The sequence below is a fragment of the Dermochelys coriacea genome, chromosome 4, assembly GCF_009764565.3.
Source record: "Dermochelys coriacea isolate rDerCor1 chromosome 4, rDerCor1.pri.v4, whole genome shotgun sequence".
Classification (NCBI taxonomy): Eukaryota; Metazoa; Chordata; order Testudines; family Dermochelyidae; genus Dermochelys; species Dermochelys coriacea.
The window spans coordinates 21,315,990-21,334,018 of NC_050071.1; the positions used below are offsets into that span (position 1 = coordinate 21,315,990).

Sequence of the window (18,029 nt, forward strand, 5' to 3'; positions counted from 1 at the left end):
CATGGAGCCCGCTCAGATCACTTTAGCAATTAGAAGCACATTAAACACCACATGCATTATCCAGCAGTATATACAGCACCAGAACCTGGCAAAGTGAAACCGGGTGAGTAGGCAAGGTCAGCGTGGTTACGAGAGTGATGTGGACATGGACACAGACTTCTCTCAAAGCACGGGCCCTGCCAATGTGGGCATCATGGTGCTAATGGGGCAGGCTCATGCGGTGGAACACTGACTCTGGGCTTGGGAAACAAGCACAGACTGGTGGGACCACATACTGTTGCAGGTCTGGGACGATTCCCAGTGGCTGCAAAACTTTCGCATGCGTAAGGGCACTTTCATGGAACTTTGTGATTTGCTTTCCCCTACCCTGAGGCTCAAGAATACCAAGATGAGAGCAGCCCTCACAGTTGAGAAGCGAGTGGCAATAGCCCTCTGGAAGCTTGCAATGCCAGACAGCTACCAGTCAGTCGGGAATCAATTTGAAGTGGGCAAATCTACTGTGGGGGCTGCTGTGATGCAAGTAGCCAACGCAATCAAAGATCTGCTGATATCAAGGGTAGTGACCTTGGGCAATGTGCAGGTCATAGTGGATGGCTTTGCTGCAGTGGGATTCCCTAACTGTGGTGGGGCCATAGACGGAACCCATACCCCTATCTTGGCATCAGAGCACCAAGCCGGCGAGTACATAAACCGCAAGGGGTACTTTTCAATAGTGCTGCAAGCACTGGTGGATCACAAGGGACGTTTCTCCAACGTCAACGGGGGATGGCCGGGAAAGGTACATGACGCTCGCATCTTCAGGAATGCTGGTCTGTTTCAAAAGCTGCAGGAAGGGATTTTCTTCCCAGACCAGAAAATAACTGTTGGGGATGTTGAAATGCTTATACTTATCCTTGAGGACCCAGCCTACCCCTTAATGCCATGGCTCATGAAGCCATACACAGGCAGCCTGGAGAGTAGTCAGGAGCTGTTCAACTATAGGCTGAGCAAGTGCAGAATGGTAGTAGAATGTGCATTTGGACATTTAAAAGCACGTTGGCGCAGTTTACTGACTCGGTTAGACCTCAGGGAAACCAATATTCCCACTGTTATTACTGCTTGCTGTGCGCTCCACAATATCTGTGAGAGTAAGGGGGAGACGTTTACGGCGTGGTGGGAGGTTGAGGCAAATCGCCTGGCTGCTGGTTACCCACAGCCAGACATCAGGGCAGTTAGAAGAGCACAGGAGGGTGTGGTGCACATCAGAGAAGCTTTGAAAACCAGTTTCATGACTGGCCAGGCTACAGTGTGAAAGCTCTGTTTGTTTCTCCTTGTTGAAACCCCCCACCCCTTGGTTCACTCTACCTCCCTTTAAGCTAACCACTCTCCGCACCTCCCTTCGATCACCGCTTGCAGAAGCAACAAAGTCATTGTTGCTTCATATTCATGCATTCTTTGTTAATTCATCACACAAATAGGAGGATAATTACCAAGGTAGCCCAGGAGGGTGGTGGAGGAGGGAAGGACAAGGCCACACAGCACTTCAAAAGTTTAAAACTTATTGAATGCCAGCCTTCTGTTACTTGGTCAATCCCCTGGGGTGGAGTGGCTGGGTGGCCGGAGGCCCCCTCACCGCGTTCTTGGGCGTCTGGGTGAGGAGGCTATGGAACTTGGGGAGGAGGGCGGTTGGTTACACAGGGGCTGTAGCGGCGGTCTGTGCTCCTGCTGCCTTTCCTGCAGCTCAACCATACACTGGAGCATATTAGTTTGATCCTCCAGCAGCCTCAGCATTGAATCCTGCCTCCTCTCATCACGCTACCGCCACCTTTCAGCTTCAGCCTTCTCTTCAGCCCCCCACTTACTCTCTTCACCCACCACCTATCCTCCCGGGCATTTTGTGCTTTCCTGCACTCTGACATTGTCTGCCTCCATGCATTCGTCTGTGCTCTGTCAGTGTGGGAGGACAGCATGAGCTCAGAGAACATTTCATCGTAAATGCGTTTTTTTTGCCTTCTAATCTTCGCTAGCCTCTCGGAAGGAGAAGATCCTGTGATCCTTGAAACACATGCAGCTGGTGGAGGAAAAAAAAGGGACAGTGGTATTTGAAAAGACACATTTTATAGAACAATGGGTACACTCTTTCACGGTAAACCTTGCTGTTAACATTACGTACATAGCACATGTGCTTTCGTTACAAGGTCGCATTTTGCCTCCCCCCACCGCATGGCTAACAGCGGGGAACATTTCTGTTCAGCCATAGGCAAACAGCCCAGCAGGAATGGGCACCTCTAAATGTCCCCTTAAGAAAAGCACCCTATTTCAACCAGGTGACCATGAATGATATCACTCTCCTGAGGATAATACAGAGAGATAAAGAACGGATGTTGTTTGAACGCCAGCAAACATACACTGCAATGCTTTGTTCTACAACGATTCCCAAGTACGTGCTACTGGCCTGGAGTGGTAAAGTGTCCTACAATGGTGGATGGAATAAGGCTGCCCTCCCCACAAACCTTTTGCAAAGGCTTTGGGAGTATATCCAGGAGAGCCACGAATGCCAGGGCAAATTAATCATTAAACATGCTGGCTTTTAAACCTTGTATAGTATTTTAAAAGGTACCAGAGGTCTCTTCTCTGCCTGGTGGGTCCGGGAGGCAGCCTTGGGTGGGTTCGGGGGGTACTGGCTCCAGGTCCAGGGTGAGAAACAGTTCCTGGCTGTTGGGAAAACTGGTTTCTCCGCTTTTTTGCTGTGAGCTATCTACAACCTCATCATCATCGTCTTCCTCGTCCCCAAAACCTGCTTCCGTGTTGCCTCCATCTCCATTGAAGGAGTCAAACAACACGGCTGGGGTCGTGGTGGCTGAACCCCCTAAAATGGCATACAGCTCATCATAGAAGCGGCACATTTGGGGCTCTGACCCGGAGCGGCTGTTCGCCTCTCTGGATTTCTGGTAGGCTTGCCTCAGTTCCTTAAGTTTCACGTGGCACTGCTTCGGGTCCCCGTTATGGCCTCTGTCCTTCATGCCCTGGGAGATTTTCACAAATGTTTTGGCATTTTGAAAACTGGAACGTAGTTCTGATAGCACAGAGTCCTCTCCCCATACAGCGATCAGATCCCATACCTCCCATTCGGTCCATGCTGGAGCTCTTTTGCGATTCTGGGACTCCATCATGGTCACCTCTGCTGATGAGCTCTGCATGATCACCAGCAGCTTGCCACACCGGCCAAACAGGAAATTGAAATTCAAAAGTTCGCGGGCCTTTTCCTGTCTAGTTGGTCAGTGCATCTGAGTTGAGAGTGCTGTCCAGAGCGGTCACAATGGAGCATTCTGGGATAGCTCCTGGAGGCCAATGCCATCTAATTGCGTCCACAATACCCCAAATTCGACCCAACAAAACCGATTTCAGCTGTAATCCCCTTGTTGGGGGTGGAGTAAGGAAATGGATTTGAAGAGCCCTTTAAGTCGAAAAAAAGGGCTTCTTCATGTGGATGGGTGCAGGGTTAAATCGATTTAATGCTGCTAAAATCAACCTCAATGCCTAGTTTAGACCAGGGTTGACACTTAAGATGTCATCAGCTCTTGAAAGGGAGATACAGAATCTTGGACTTTGGTCTTATCAGATAAATCAAGAGGGAAACTGATTTTGTTATATGAAAATTACTGCTAATGTTTACATTTACACAGGGCTGGCCTAACTCTGCCTACACTGAGTCAATTGAGTTTGATTTCGTTGAAGTCAGTGTAGACTCCCACTGGCTTTAATGGGAGCAGAGCTAGGACAGCAGCGAGGACTAGCGAAACACCTACCCTTAACTCCATGACTGGTTTGAGATGTTAAACAGAGTAATTTTGTACATTTACAAAAGTATCTTGATATACATCTTTAAGAACAGAATAAAAGTGAAAAGAAAGTTTCTGCGGATTTGTTGGAATAGGGCTAAGTACTGTACTCTGACATACATCAGCAATTCCCAAATGGAGTCAAACGGAAGCTGTCTGAGCATCCACAAGTTGAACTTGACCCTGAGCCAGCCACATACAGCTTCATAAGCAAATCTGCCTCGGTCTGTATTTACTGACTCTAGCCAATGCAATTACAGCCCCACCATAATGAACACCAAACGTATCCATAAACAATTTTTTGAAAACAGAATGAAATCAAGCCAGCATATGGAGAGTACTATAGGCATATTTCTGCATTATCCTTTTCATCCCCTGTTGGAGTGCAAGTAAGGGAAATGTCTAGACAAGATGACAGATATCCATGTCACTAGATGGCAAATAATCTTCATGATGAAATGACAGCTCCATTCTCTGAGAAAACATCTGTGTTTTTAGAGTAGCAGCCGTGTTAGTCTGTATTCGCAAAAAGAAAAGGAGTACTTGTGGCACCTTAGAGACTAACAAATTTATTAGAGCATAAGCTTTCGTGAGCTACAGCTCACTTCATCGGATGCATTTGGTGGAAAAAACAGAGGAGAGATTTATATACACACACACAGAGAACATGAAACAATGGGTTTATCATACACACTGTAAGGAGAGTGATCACTTAAGATAAGCCATCACCCACAGCAGGGGGGGGAAAGGAGGAAAACCTTCCATGGTGACAAGCAGGTAGGCTAATTCCAGCAGTTAACAAGAATATCAGAGGAACAGTGGGGGGGAGAAATACCATGGGGAAATAGTTTTACTTTGTGTAATGACTCATCCATTCCCAGTCTCTATTCAAGCCTAAGTTAATTGTATCCAGTTTGCAAATTAATTCCAATTCAGCAGTCTCTCGTTGGAGTCTGTTTTTGAAGCTTTTTTGTTGAAGTATAGCCACTCTTAGGTCTGTGATCGAGTGACCAGAGAGATTGAAGTGTTCTCCAACTGGTTTTTGAATGTTATAATTCTTGACGTCTGATTTGTGTCCATTCATTCTTTTACGTAGAGACTGTCCAGTTTGGCCAATGTACATGGCAGAGGGGCATTGCTGGCACATGATGGCATATATCACATTGGTAGATGCGCAGGTGAACGAGCCTCTGATAGTGTGGCTGATGTGATTAGGCCCTATGATGGTATCCCCTGAATAGATATGTGGACAGAGTTGGCAACGGGCTTTGTTGCAAGGATAGGTTCCTGGGTTAGTGGTTCTGTTGTGTGGTGTGTGGTTGCTGGTGAGTATTTGCTTCAGATTGGGGGGCTGTCTGTAAGCAAGGACTGGTCTATCTCCCAAGATCTGAGAGAGCGATGGCTCGTCCTTCAGGATAGGTTGTAGATCCTTGATGATGCGTTGGAGAGGTTTTAGTTGGGGGCTGAAGGTGATGGCTAGTGGCGTTCTGTTGTTTTCTTTGTTGGGCCTGTCCTGTAGTAGGTGACTTCTGGGTACTCTTCTGGCTCTGTCAATCTGTTTCTTCACTTCAGCAGGTGGGTATTGTAGTTGTAGGAATGCATGATAGAGATCTTGTAGGTGTTTGTCTCTGTCTGAGGGGTTGGAGCAAATGCGGTTATATCGTAGCGCTTGGCTGTAGACAATGGATCGAGTGGTATGATCTGGATGAAAGCTAGAGGCATGTAGGTAGGAATAGCGGTCAGTAGGTTTCCGATATAGGGTGGTGTTTATGTGACCATCGCTTATTAGCACCGTAGTGTCCAGGAAGTGGATCTCTTGTGTGGACTGGTCCAGGCTGAGGTTGATGGTGGGATGGAAATTGTTGAAATCATGGTGGAATTCCTCAAGAGCTTCTTTTCCATGGGTCCAGATGATGAAGATGTCATCAATGTAGCGCAAGTAGAGGAGGGGCATTAGGGGACGAGAGCTGAGGAAGCGTTGTTCTAAGTCAGCCATAAAAATGTTGGCATACTGTGGGGCCATGCGGGTACCCATCGCAGTGCCGCTGATTTGAAGGTATACATTCTCACCAAATGTGAAATAGTTATGGGTCAGGACAAAGTCACAAAGTTCTGCCACCAGGTTAGCCGTGACAGTATCGGGGATACTGTTCCTGACGGCTTGTAGTCCATCTTTGTGTGGAATGTTGGTGTAGAGGGCTTCTACATCCATAGTGGCTAGGATGGTGTTTTTAGGAAGATCACCAATGGACTGTAGTTTCCTCAGGAAATCGGTGGTGTCTCGAAGATAGCTGGGAGTGCTGGTAACGAAGGGCCTGAGGAGGGAGTCTACATAGACAGACAATCCTGCTGTCAGGGTGCCAATGCCTGAGATGATGGGGCGTCCAGGATTTCCAGGTTTATGGATCTTGGGTAGCAGATAGAATACCCCAGGTCGGGGCTCCAGGGGTGTGTCTGTGCGGATTTGTTCTTGTGCTTTTTCAGGGAGCGGAAGAATCTGTCCTATCTCGGGGCCTCTCCTTTTGCCCCTCCACCCCCACGAACATGATACAGTTCTGTGGTGACCTAGAATCCTATTTTCGACGTCTCAGACTCAAGGAATATTTCCAACACACCTCTGACCAACATATTAACCCACAGAGACCTTCCTGCCAACACTACAAAAAGAAGGATTCTGGGTGGACTCCTCCTGAAGGTCGAAACAGCAGCCTGGATTACTACATAGACTGCTTCCGCCGACGTGCACGAGCTGAAATTGTGGAAAAGCAGCATCGCTTACCCCATAACCTCAGCCATGCAGAACACAGTGCCATCCACAGCCTCAGAAACAACTCTGACATCATAATCAAAAAGGCTGACAAAGGAGGTGCTGTCGTCATCATGAATAGGTCGGAGTATGAACAAGAGGCTACTAGGCAGCTCTCCAACACCACTTTCTACAAGCCATTACCCTCTGATCCCACTGAGAGTTACCAAAAGAAACTACAGCATTTGCTCAAGAAACTCCCTGAAAAAGCACAAGAACAAATCCGCACAGACACACCCCTGGAGCCCCGACCTGGGGTATTCTATCTGCTACCCAAGATCCATAAACCTGGAAATCCTGGACGCCCCATCATCTCAGGCATTGGCACCCTGACAGCAGGATTGTCTGGCTATGTAGACTCCCTCCTCAGGCCCTACGCCACCAGCACTCCTAGCTATCTTCGAGACACCACTGACTTCCTGAGGAAACTACAATCCATCGGTGATCTTCCTGAAAACACCATCCTGGCCACTATGGATGTAGAAGCCCTCTACACCAACATTCCACACAAAGATGGACTACAAGCCGTCAGGAACAGTATCCCCGATACTGTCACGGCTAACCTGGTGGCAGAACTTTGTGACTTTGTCCTGACCCATAACTATTTCACATTTGGTGACAATGTATACCTTCAAATCAGCGGCACTGCGATGGGTACCCGCATGGCCCCACAGTATGCCAACATTTTTATGGCTGACTTAGAACAACGCTTCCTCAGCTCTCGTCCCCTAATGCCCCTACTCTACTTGCGCTACATTGATGACATCTTCATCATCTGGACCCATGGAAAAGAAGCTCTTGAGGAATTCCACCATGATTTCAACAATTTCCATCCCACCATCAACCTCAGCCTGGACCAGTCCACACAAGAGATCCACTTCCTGGACACTACGGTGCTAATAAGCGATGGTCACATAAACACCACCCTATATCGGAAACCTACTGACCGCTATTCCTACCTACATGCCTCTAGCTTTCATCCAGATCCTACCACTCGATCCATTGTCTACAGCCAAGCGCTACGATATAACCGCATTTGCTCCAACCCCTCAGACAGAGACAAACACCTACAAGATCTCTATCATGCATTCCTACAACTACAATACCCACCTGCTGAAGTGAAGAAACAGATTGACAGAGCCAGAAGAGTACCCAGAAGTCACCTACTACAGGACAGGCCCAACAAAGAAAACAACAGAACGCCACTAGCCATCACCTTCAGCCCCCAACTAAAACCTCTCCAACGCATCATCAAGGATCTACAACCTATCCTGAAGGACGAGCCATCGCTCTCTCAGATCTTGGGAGACAGGCCAGTCCTTGCTTACAGACAGCCCCCCAATCTGAAGCAAATACTCACCAGCAACCACACACCACACAACAGAACCACTAACCCAGGAACCTATCCTTGCAACAAAGCCCGTTGCCAACTCTGTCCACATATCTATTCAGGGGATACCATCATAGGGCCTAATCACATCAGCCACACTATCAGAGGCTCGTTCACCTGCGCATCTACCAATGTGATATATGCCATCATGTGCCAGCAATGCCCCTCTGCCATGTACATTGGCCAAACTGGACAGTCTCTACGTAAAAGAATGAATGGACACAAATCAGACGTCAAGAATTATAACATTCAAAAACCAGTTGGAGAACACTTCAATCTCTCTGGTCACTCGATCACAGACCTAAGAGTGGCTATACTTCAACAAAAAAGCTTCAAAAACAGACTCCAACGAGAGACTGCTGAATTGGAATTAATTTGCAAACTGGATACAATTAACTTAGGCTTGAATAGAGACTGGGAATGGATGAGTCATTACACAAAGTAAAACTATTTCCCCATGGTATTTCTCCCCCCCACCCCACCCCCCACTGTTCCTCTGATATTCTTGTTAACTGCTGGAATTAGCCTACCTGCTTGTCACCATGGAAGGTTTTCCTCCTTTCCCCCCCCTGCTGTGGGTGATGGCTTATCTTAAGTGATCACTCTCCTTACAGTGTGTATGATAAACCCATTGTTTCATGTTCTCTGTGTGTGTGTATATAAATCTCTCCTCTGTTTTTTCCACCAAATGCATCCGATGAAGTGAGCTGTAGCTCACGAAAGCTTATGCTCTAATAAATTTGTTAGTCTCTAAGGTGCTATCTGTGTTTTTAGGTTCCACAGTGGTCTAGAATTCTAAGGCAACACAAAATGCCACCGAGAAGGGAATGGAGGCTACTGCTGAAATTACGAAATCTGGCAAAACCCAGGATGACTCCTTTGTCTGGAACAACAATGACTCTGCAGCATTCCCATTCCTCTAACTGATCCAACAATTCAACCATCATCCATGGAAAGTTTGTTATTCATTTCCAAAGATTAGTTCTACACTGCTTGGGCAAGATTATGCTCAGCTTTATATGGGTGAGCAAGGCTCAGGGAGAGGGGGAAGCGGGGGTAGGTGCAATGGTTCCCCCACCTTCTGCACTGGCTGGTTTAGCTGTTCCTGTAAAGGGGAGCACACAATGCACTTTTCAGAGGTGCTGTGCAATCAGGCTCCCCTGTGCTGTGTCAAGTCACTTAGTTAGCATCTCTGTTTGTGTTTAAAGTGAGAATAACACCCATCTCCCAGGAGAGCTGAGAGCAGTAGTTACTGCTTGTACAGTACTCTGAAGAATTAAAAAGAGTCATGTAAGTGCCAATTATTATTATTATTGCTTTGTAGAAGACAAACTACAGCATATGTTTACGTAACACATTCTACAAAGACAAGCATCTATAACAGAAAGAAACTAATCACAACAACTTATGTAGTCCTTCTGTGTGTATATTTGTCTCTTTGTAATCTGTTGCACATTCTTTATTAAATCAATAAAAAAGTTCTTATGAGTCATAAGGCCAGAGGCAGAGTTTTCATCATTTACTCATTATACTTCAATAACACAACAGCTTTATTTATAGCCTGAATGCCAATACAGTCCCTATGGTCTACATGGAACATAAAAAAATAAAGCCAAAGTGCAGAACAATCCACAGTGCTGTCAGAACTTCTAGACATCAGTGTAATTTGGTATGACAACATAAAATGCATTTCAGTACAGAACAGACATCAACTTTGTCGCAACCATACACATTGTCTTTCCCTATCTTAGGGCTACCAGTTAGTTCCCAGGTCCCAGAAAACATTACAATGACATTAAAAGGTCAAAATAACTTTCTTATATAGATATCCACTCTAGATTTTTGATGGGTTTGTTAAACTGATAGCATTATCAGAAGAAGTTGCTGTTTGAGTTATCATATTTTTATTTGATTGCAAGTAAAATCATTGCATTATGAGTTCCATTAAACAATTTTCTATGAACACAAACATATATTCATCACTATATATTTTTGCAAAGTAAACCAGAAGAAAAACTATATTGACAGCATTAGTCAGAGGGGGAAAAAAGAACCATTTCATTTAGCTTACAGAGTTATGAAATTTCACAGGCTAAATAATAACTTTAAATGCTTTATAACTGTCCATATCCACCAGCACTAACATACAGCCACCTCTGGGATGGATGGTGGCAACTTATAGCGACACAGCACCATCACAGGGAGAGGGGAAGACTTTGGACAGGAACACTGGGTTTTACCCTAAACTTATGAAGTATGCTCTGGTGCTTTGATATCCGCAAAGAGCGAATTGTCTCATAAGATCTATTCCAAAAAGCACATCCTCCCCCAGACAAGTACATGTTAATTACTTTATCTACTGTGCACTGGAAGGTTGAACACCTGTAAACCATGCCCAGATTTGAACCACGAGTTCCATGTAACAGAGGTTTCAGAGTAGCAGCCGTGTTAGTCTGTATTCACAAAAAGAAAAGGAGTACTTGTGGCACCTTAGAGACTAACAAATTTATTTGAGCATAAGCTTTCGTGATCTACAGCTTAATTCATCGGATGCATTCAGTGGAAAATACAGTGGGGAGATTTATATATACAGAGAACTTGAAACAATGGGTGTTATCATACACACTGTAAGGAGAGTGATCACTTAAGATGAGCTATTACCAGCCGGGGGGAGGGGGAGGAGGAGGAGGAAGAAAACCTTTTGTAATGATAATCAAGGTGGGCCATTTCCAGCAGTTGACAAGAATGTCTGAGGAACAGTGGGGGGGGGGAGGGGGGAAATAACACAGGGAAATAGTTTTACTTTGTGTAATGACCCATCCACTCCCAGTCTCTATTCAAGCCTAAGTTAATTGTATCCAGTTTGCAAATTAATTCCAATTCAGCAGTCTCTCGTTGGAGTCTGTTTTTGAAGTTTTTTTTGTTGAAGAATAGTCACTCTCAGGTCTGTAATCGAGTGACCAGAGAGATTGAAGTGTTCTCTGACTGGTTTTTGAATGTTATAATTCTTGACATCTGATTTGTGTCCATTTATTCTTTTACGTAGAGACTGCCCAGTTTGACCAATGTACATGACAGAGGGGCATTGCTGGCACATGATAGCATATATCACATTGGCAGATGTGCAGGTGAACGAGCCTCTGATAGTGTGGCTAATGTGATTAGGCCCTATGATGGTGTCCCCTGAATAGATATGTGGACACAGTTGGCAATGGGCTTTGTTGCAAGGATAGGTTCCTGGGTTAGTGGTTCTGTTATGTGGTTGCTGGTGAGTATTTGCTTCAGGTTTGGAGGCTGTCTGTAAGCAAGGACTGGCCTGTCTCCCAAGATCTGTGAGAGTGGTGGGTCGTCCTTCAGGATAGGTTGTAGATCCTTGATGTTGCATTGGAGAGGTTTTAGTTGGGGACTGAAGATGATGGCTAGTGGCATTCTGTTATTTTCTTTGTGGGGCCTGTCCTGTAGTAGGTGACTTCTGGGTACTCTTCTGGCTCTGTCAATCTGTTTCTTCAATTCAGCAGGTGGGTATTGTAGTTGTAGGAGTGCATGATAGAGATCTTGTAGGTGTTTGTCTCTGTCTGAGGGGTTGGAGTAAATGCGGTTGTATCGTAGAGCTTGGCTGTAGACAATGGATCGTGTGGTGTGATCTGGGTGAAAGCTGGAGGCATGTAGGTAGGAATAGCGGACAGTAGGTTTCCGATTCAGGGTGGTGTTTATGTGACCTTTGCTTATTAGCACCGTAGTGTCCAGGAAGTGGATCTCTTGTGTGGACTAGTCCAGGCTGAGGTTGATGATGGGATAGAAATTGTTGAAGTCATGGTGGAATTCCTCAAGGGCTTCTTTTCCATGGGTCCAGATGATGAAGATGTCATCAATGTAGCGCAAGTAGAGTAGGGGCATTAGGGGATGAGAGCTGAGGAAGAGTTGTTCTAAATCAGCCATAAAAATGTTGGCATACTGTGGGGCCATACGGGTACCCATTGCAGTGCCGCTGATTTGAAGGTATACACTGTCCCCAAATGTGAAATAGTTATGGGTGAGGACAAAGTCACCAAAGTTCAGCCACTAGGTTAGCCATGACATTATCGGGGATACTGTTCCTGATGGCTTGTAGTCCATCTTTGTGTGGAATGTTGGTGTAGAGGGCTTCTACATCCATAGTGGGCAGGATGGTGTTTTCAGGAAGATCACCGATGGATTGTAGTTTCCTCAGGAAGTCAGTGGTGTCTCGAAGATAGCTGGGAGTGCTGGTAACGTAGGGCCTGATGAGGGAGTCTACATAGCCAGACAATCCTGCTGTCAGGGTGCCAATGCCTGAGATGATGGGGCATCCAGGATTTCCAGGTTTATGGATCTTGGGTAGCAGATAGAATACTCCAGGTTGGGGTTCCAGGGGTGTGTCTGTGCCGATTTGTTCTTGTGCTTTTTCAGCGAGTTTCTTGAGCAAATGCTGGAGTTTCTTTTGGTAACTCTCAGTGGGATCAGAGGGTAATGGCTTGTAGAAAGTGGTGTTGGAGAGCTGCCTAGTAGCCTCTTGTTCATATTCCGACCTATTCACAATGACGACAGCACCTCCTTTGTCAGCCTTTTTGATTATAATGTCAGAGTTGTTTCTGAGGCTTTGGATGGCATTGTGTTCTGCATGGCTGACGTTATGGGGCAAGTTATGCTGCTTTTCCACAATTTCAGCCCATACACGTTGGCGGAAGCACTCTATGTAAAAGTCCAGTCTGTTGTTTCGACCTTCAGGAGGAGTCCACCCAGAGTCCTTCTTTTTGTAGTGTTGGTAGGAAGGTCTCTGTGGGTTAGTATGTTGGTCAGAGATCTGTTGGAAATATTCCTTGAGTCGGATACATCGAAAATAGGATTCTAGGTCACCACAGAACTGTATCATTTTCGTGGTGGTGGAGTGGCAGAAGGAGAGGCCCCGAGATAGGACAGATTCTTCTGCTGGGCTAAGAGTATAGTTGGATAGATTAACAATATTGCTGGGTGGGTTAAGGCAACCACTGTTATGGCCCCTTGTGGCATATAGTAGTTTAGATAGTTTAGTGTCTTTTTTCTTTTGTAGAGAAGCAAAGTGTGTGTTGTAAATGGCTTGTCTAGGCATTCCCAAAACTGGATGTTAGATCATCAAGCCCCCTGGAAATCCAAATAAAATTCCCACATATAAATTATTACAATTTTTAATTTAAAACTACATTTCGTAGCCTGCTGCTGTAAGGTGACATCTTGTTTACACAAACACACAAATTGTAGTACAAGCAGAATTGGAAGCCTCATACAAGAGCTTTTAAACTAATTTCTGCATTGAAAAATCAGATGCAAGATATAAAAACAAACGAATGAACAATGTGATTTAAACCATAAAGGGTTATCTTCCAACTGTTACACCATATCAGTAGGATGGTAATGGATTGAAATGTATTTTGCACAAGACTCCTTTACTGCCAGCGACACTTAAGGTGTTTCCTGAAAGAAAGATCACTGAGTGGCACAGTGAAATATTTTCTGAGAGATCTATCATTGATGACACACAGTAAAAAGTACTCCTCACCTGCTCCCTTTCAGAACATGGCCCTGAACAAAATGCTTGAAGTCTTTAAGAAATCGTAAACATTTAAGTGGACTGCACTGTGTAATAGGGATTAGACAATGACCTTTTCAGAAAGAAAGAATTACTTAGCACTTACCACTGTAAAACCAAGTCAACTGTTTGCACAGTGGTAGAATGAGTGAGCAATTCTAACGTTAATTTCCAGTACCTTCTACAGTCCTAGCAGAATATCCACCCATTAGAACCTGCTAGTCCTTCTGTAAACTACAGAACACATGAAGAAAATAATAACTACTGGGTTTTTGGTTGTAAATTATGATTTTCCACTCCCACCATCTCCCTGTTAAATGTTACACACTATTTATAGCCACAAGGCACTGAATATATATGGGGACAGGAGAAGTGATTTAAGTTAATAGTTGTCTGTTCAGCTTCCATTCACTGGCATGGCTAAGCAGTTGCCTGGGAAGCAGAGTGGGCTAACTCTGCTTCAGACTTTGATAGATTTCCCACAATTAGGATTTTGAACAGACATGCATGGCATTTTCAGACAATCCTTCAAAAGGAGGCAGTTTCTTGCTCATCCCCCAGCAACATCTAAATCCTGATCATGACCTTGCTGCTAAAATAATAATCTCAATGCATTTATCTTTAGTTGTCCTTGCTGCTAAAGAAATGTTGCATTCCTGTCTCCTACTGAGCTGATGAAAAAAAAATCTGATTTGAAAGACTGGGAGAATGCCAGTAATGTTCCCTAGCTGGTGTAACACATAATAGGCTACTTGATCTTTAAGCAAATATTTTTCTTATGGAAAACACACAAAACATATTACCCATAAAGAACAAACCAAAAAAATATTTAATGCTATGACATCCATGAAGTTTGAACTGTTTATGGGTACACTGTCATAATCCAAAACAAACAACAAGAACACCCTTGCACTATATTTAGCCAGCTGTCAATAGCTTGGCAGGAATTGTGCCACGCAGGTAACACACTGTAAGGGATGTATTCATGAACTCTGACTCAGTTCAAGTCAAAAGAGGGTTACTGTTTTCTCTACAAAAACTGACCCACACACACACACTGGACAACTATTTTTATGAATATGGAAATCTGAATTTAAACTTCTGAATGTTTATAAAATACAAAGCTGCGCCATTGCTTTCCTGAGCCTTTGTAAGGATGGCCAAACCAACCAAAAACCTACTAGTTATTATTTTCTTCATGTGTTCTGTAGTTTACAGAAGGACTAGCAGGTTCTAATGGCTCCCCAAAGATGTTCCCACCATCATATGGCAAGTTCTCAAGGTTCCACCGTGCCTCTGGTTGAAGGCCAAACATTCACAGCCAATGCATCTGTGAGTACCTATCCTGGAAGCTATTTCCCTTTCCCATGGTCATTAAAGGTAGGCTGTACCTGCTGCTGACCTGTGTTCATGCTCTCAGTGAAGAATATTTAAAAAAAAATATTCCCCATATTTCTTGTTAGATAAAATAAGAGAACAGGTGAGCCTTTCCCAGATCTTGAGCTAATTCTTGTTCATTTGGACTGATAGTTTTTGATTAGGGTAACCAGTACTGAGGACTGACAAACTTTTCATCCCAGGATATCCCAGAACCCTGACGGCCCAGGATACCAAATGGCCAATCTTGTCCTTGGCTACAGCTCTCCACAATCACACCCTTGTCAGAAAGGCAGCTCTGCAAAGGTACAGAGATTGGGAAGGACCTTGATTTTAATTCTTCATTTGTTTTAAATTAGAATAGTTCAAAATGTACTTTGACTGAAAGGTCAATGTTTTGCAGTGGAGACAAAGGAGCTAGACATCAGCAGGGTATACTATTCAGCCAAGGTCATGTTTTCCTACTGCCGTACCATACACTGCATGTTTGTTCTGTCCCCAAAAGTTAGATAAAAATAAAGGCTCTTCTTTCCTCTCCATCACATTTCAAAAAGCTATTCTGGACTTCAAAATAAATCCATTTTTTGATTTATTTTTTGTCACAACACTTTTTATGGAAATACACTGTTGTTGCTACTTTTAATACAGACAATTGGAGGAGCCATCGAAAAGCCAACGGCTATCAGTTTACTACCGGTATCTATGCTAAAACAGTTTTTTTTATTTTGGGCTCAACTGGGAAATCTGCTATTCTGAGACCAAAAAGATACCACAGTCTAGTTTTCTTCCTTCCATTCACAATGAGCATGTCAGGCTAATGCACATGTGTAAGAGACAGCAACACTTTTCTTTTGCAAAAGATTTTAGTGGCACTTTTTTGTTTTACTTATTTTGATATTCAATATTTATAAATCTCTATAGAATATTTCATAATTAAGTTATTGGAAACATAAAACAGTCCTCACAGAAAACCGATATATCATGGTATGGTAGTATTTTGCACTGAATATATAATCCCCACAGATTCTTCAGCACTCCATTATTTTTTAAAGCCGATGTGGTCTGAGTGAAAGGTGCAAGACTGATATACCTGATTAATCTTTATTGCATGTGATTTCTTAACATCACAACTGTTTCCTTGTACTCCCCTCCTCCACAACCCTGGGAGAAAGGGAAGGATTGCTAATGAGAAATATTATCAGGATATTTCAGGTTCTTTGAAGAGAAGAAGTTTCAGACCAAAAACATTAGCAATATCATTGAAGTGGATGATGGAGAAAAAAGAAAGGAGAAGGTATAATAACTGGTAGAAATAAAATCCAGCTTCCTTTATGCAAATAAGAGGAAACACAAGTTTAACTTAAAGTTGTAATAGCTGTTTCAGCATACTGAGTGGCCACCATTAAAAATCAACATTTGCTTCAGTTATTAAGAGATACCATTGTGGTTTCCTACTTTAATTACACAGGAGGTGCTGTGGCATTTCAGAAACCACTGTGTAGTAACTGTTGGCATGACCTGACTTTTTTTAAACAGAGACCAGTGCTCTTCATTTGTTCTGTGAATGACCTAAAGATCAACTTTCATATTCAGCAAATTTCAGAAAGATTTTATGTCTGTAGCACTTCTCTTCCTGATGGCCTCAATGCAGTGAAGTACTTAAGGACGTGTATAACTTTAAGCATGTCAGCAATCCCACTGAAATCAAGTTAGGCAAATAAGTACTTTTGCTGACTAGGGCCTATGCAACAAAGCATCAGACATCTATTCAGTAACAGTTATCTTTCTCCTGAACCTAAGCCACATATATAATCTAAAAGGCCATTAACAATATTTCAGGGACCAGCTTGGCATTGACTTAGAAGGTTCAGAGGAGTCTCCTACTCCATTTTCCGCAAAACCGGAGACTTTCTCTTTCTCTCATCCAAGCGTTGACCCAAGTAGACCCTGCCTTAGCTTGTAAGATTATGGCTTGTGGGGGTATGACTGCAGGCTGCAAGGAAGGCAGAATGACCTCTTAGTATGAGGTTGAGCATCTGTGTTGATCAAAGCACTGATTTATCTGGCATTTTAAAAATGGCCAATTTTATAAAAACAAGCTGAGAGAAATGTGCAGGATCAGTATGTCGTACCACTGAGGTGTCTTATTATTAGCTAACCTATGTCTCAACAACAAGACTCAGTCATCAGTACCAAGTCTATAATAGGAAGTCATTCTCTTTTAACCCTAGAGAAATCCACTATACAGTATAGGCACATATCATTTAAACCACTACCAAGTATCTACATGTGCACTGCCTCAATAATATATACTGATTCCTAAGGACAAGGAGATGAAGGACTGCAGACTCAATAAGAGCAGTGACACCTCCTTCAGCCTGGGCAGAGTTTTGCTGTATATTTTACTGGTGTTCTCACATTACAAAACAGCAGCGTGGAAAGAGAAATTATTTTAATACAGCTACAATTTTGGTGCAGAGGTCACAGTTTTCACAGTAATTGTGAATTTGAATGAAGTCCATGACCCATCAGCAGTACCTCCTGTCCCACAGAGCTGGGCCTGGCTCCCCATTTCAGGCTTTGTGACCTGGCCCATTCAGGTTTGGCGTATCCACCCTTCCGTAGATGGAGACAGAGGGGCAGTGAGTCAAATTTGATCAGCGTTGTGACCTAGCACATAGGATTACAATGCCACTCAGTTTTGGTCCATCTGTCCCTCAGTCTCCATCTATGGACTGGTCCTACGAGCACGTGGGCCATGTTCCAACACCCAGCCAGGCCCAGCCCCACGAGACAGGAGCCATCGCAGAAGGGTGAGTGTGGGTGGGCTTGCTCTCCAAAACCCCCCGTATGGGCTCCTCACTCCCACCTTTCCCTGACTTATCTTTTCCCGCACCCCTCTGCTATGAAATTTATTAAAAATTTCTGTGACAAAACTGTAGCGCTAATTATAACAGCACGATAAGCAGAGTGGAATCACGCCCTTCCCACTGCAAACTACAGTCCATATTTACATTTAATTTTATTTATTTGCATGTTGTGGAAACTTAT

General features: G+C 44.1%; 1 protein-coding gene across 13 annotated transcripts in view; it reads right to left on the reverse strand.

Moving 5' to 3' along the window:
- FAM13A (family with sequence similarity 13 member A) overlaps positions 1-18,029 on the reverse strand; it is a 230,767-nt gene that overhangs the window by 69,299 nt on the left and 143,439 nt on the right. Inside the window, exon 2 of one of the 13 annotated variants that reach the window (XM_043514132.1) lies at positions 16,069-16,139. The exons of the other annotated variants lie outside the window; for them this stretch is intronic. The gene's annotated coding sequence lies outside the window, so the exon portion shown is untranslated. The remainder of the gene's footprint in view (positions 1-16,068; positions 16,140-18,029) is intronic. 13 annotated transcript variants of the gene reach the window in all.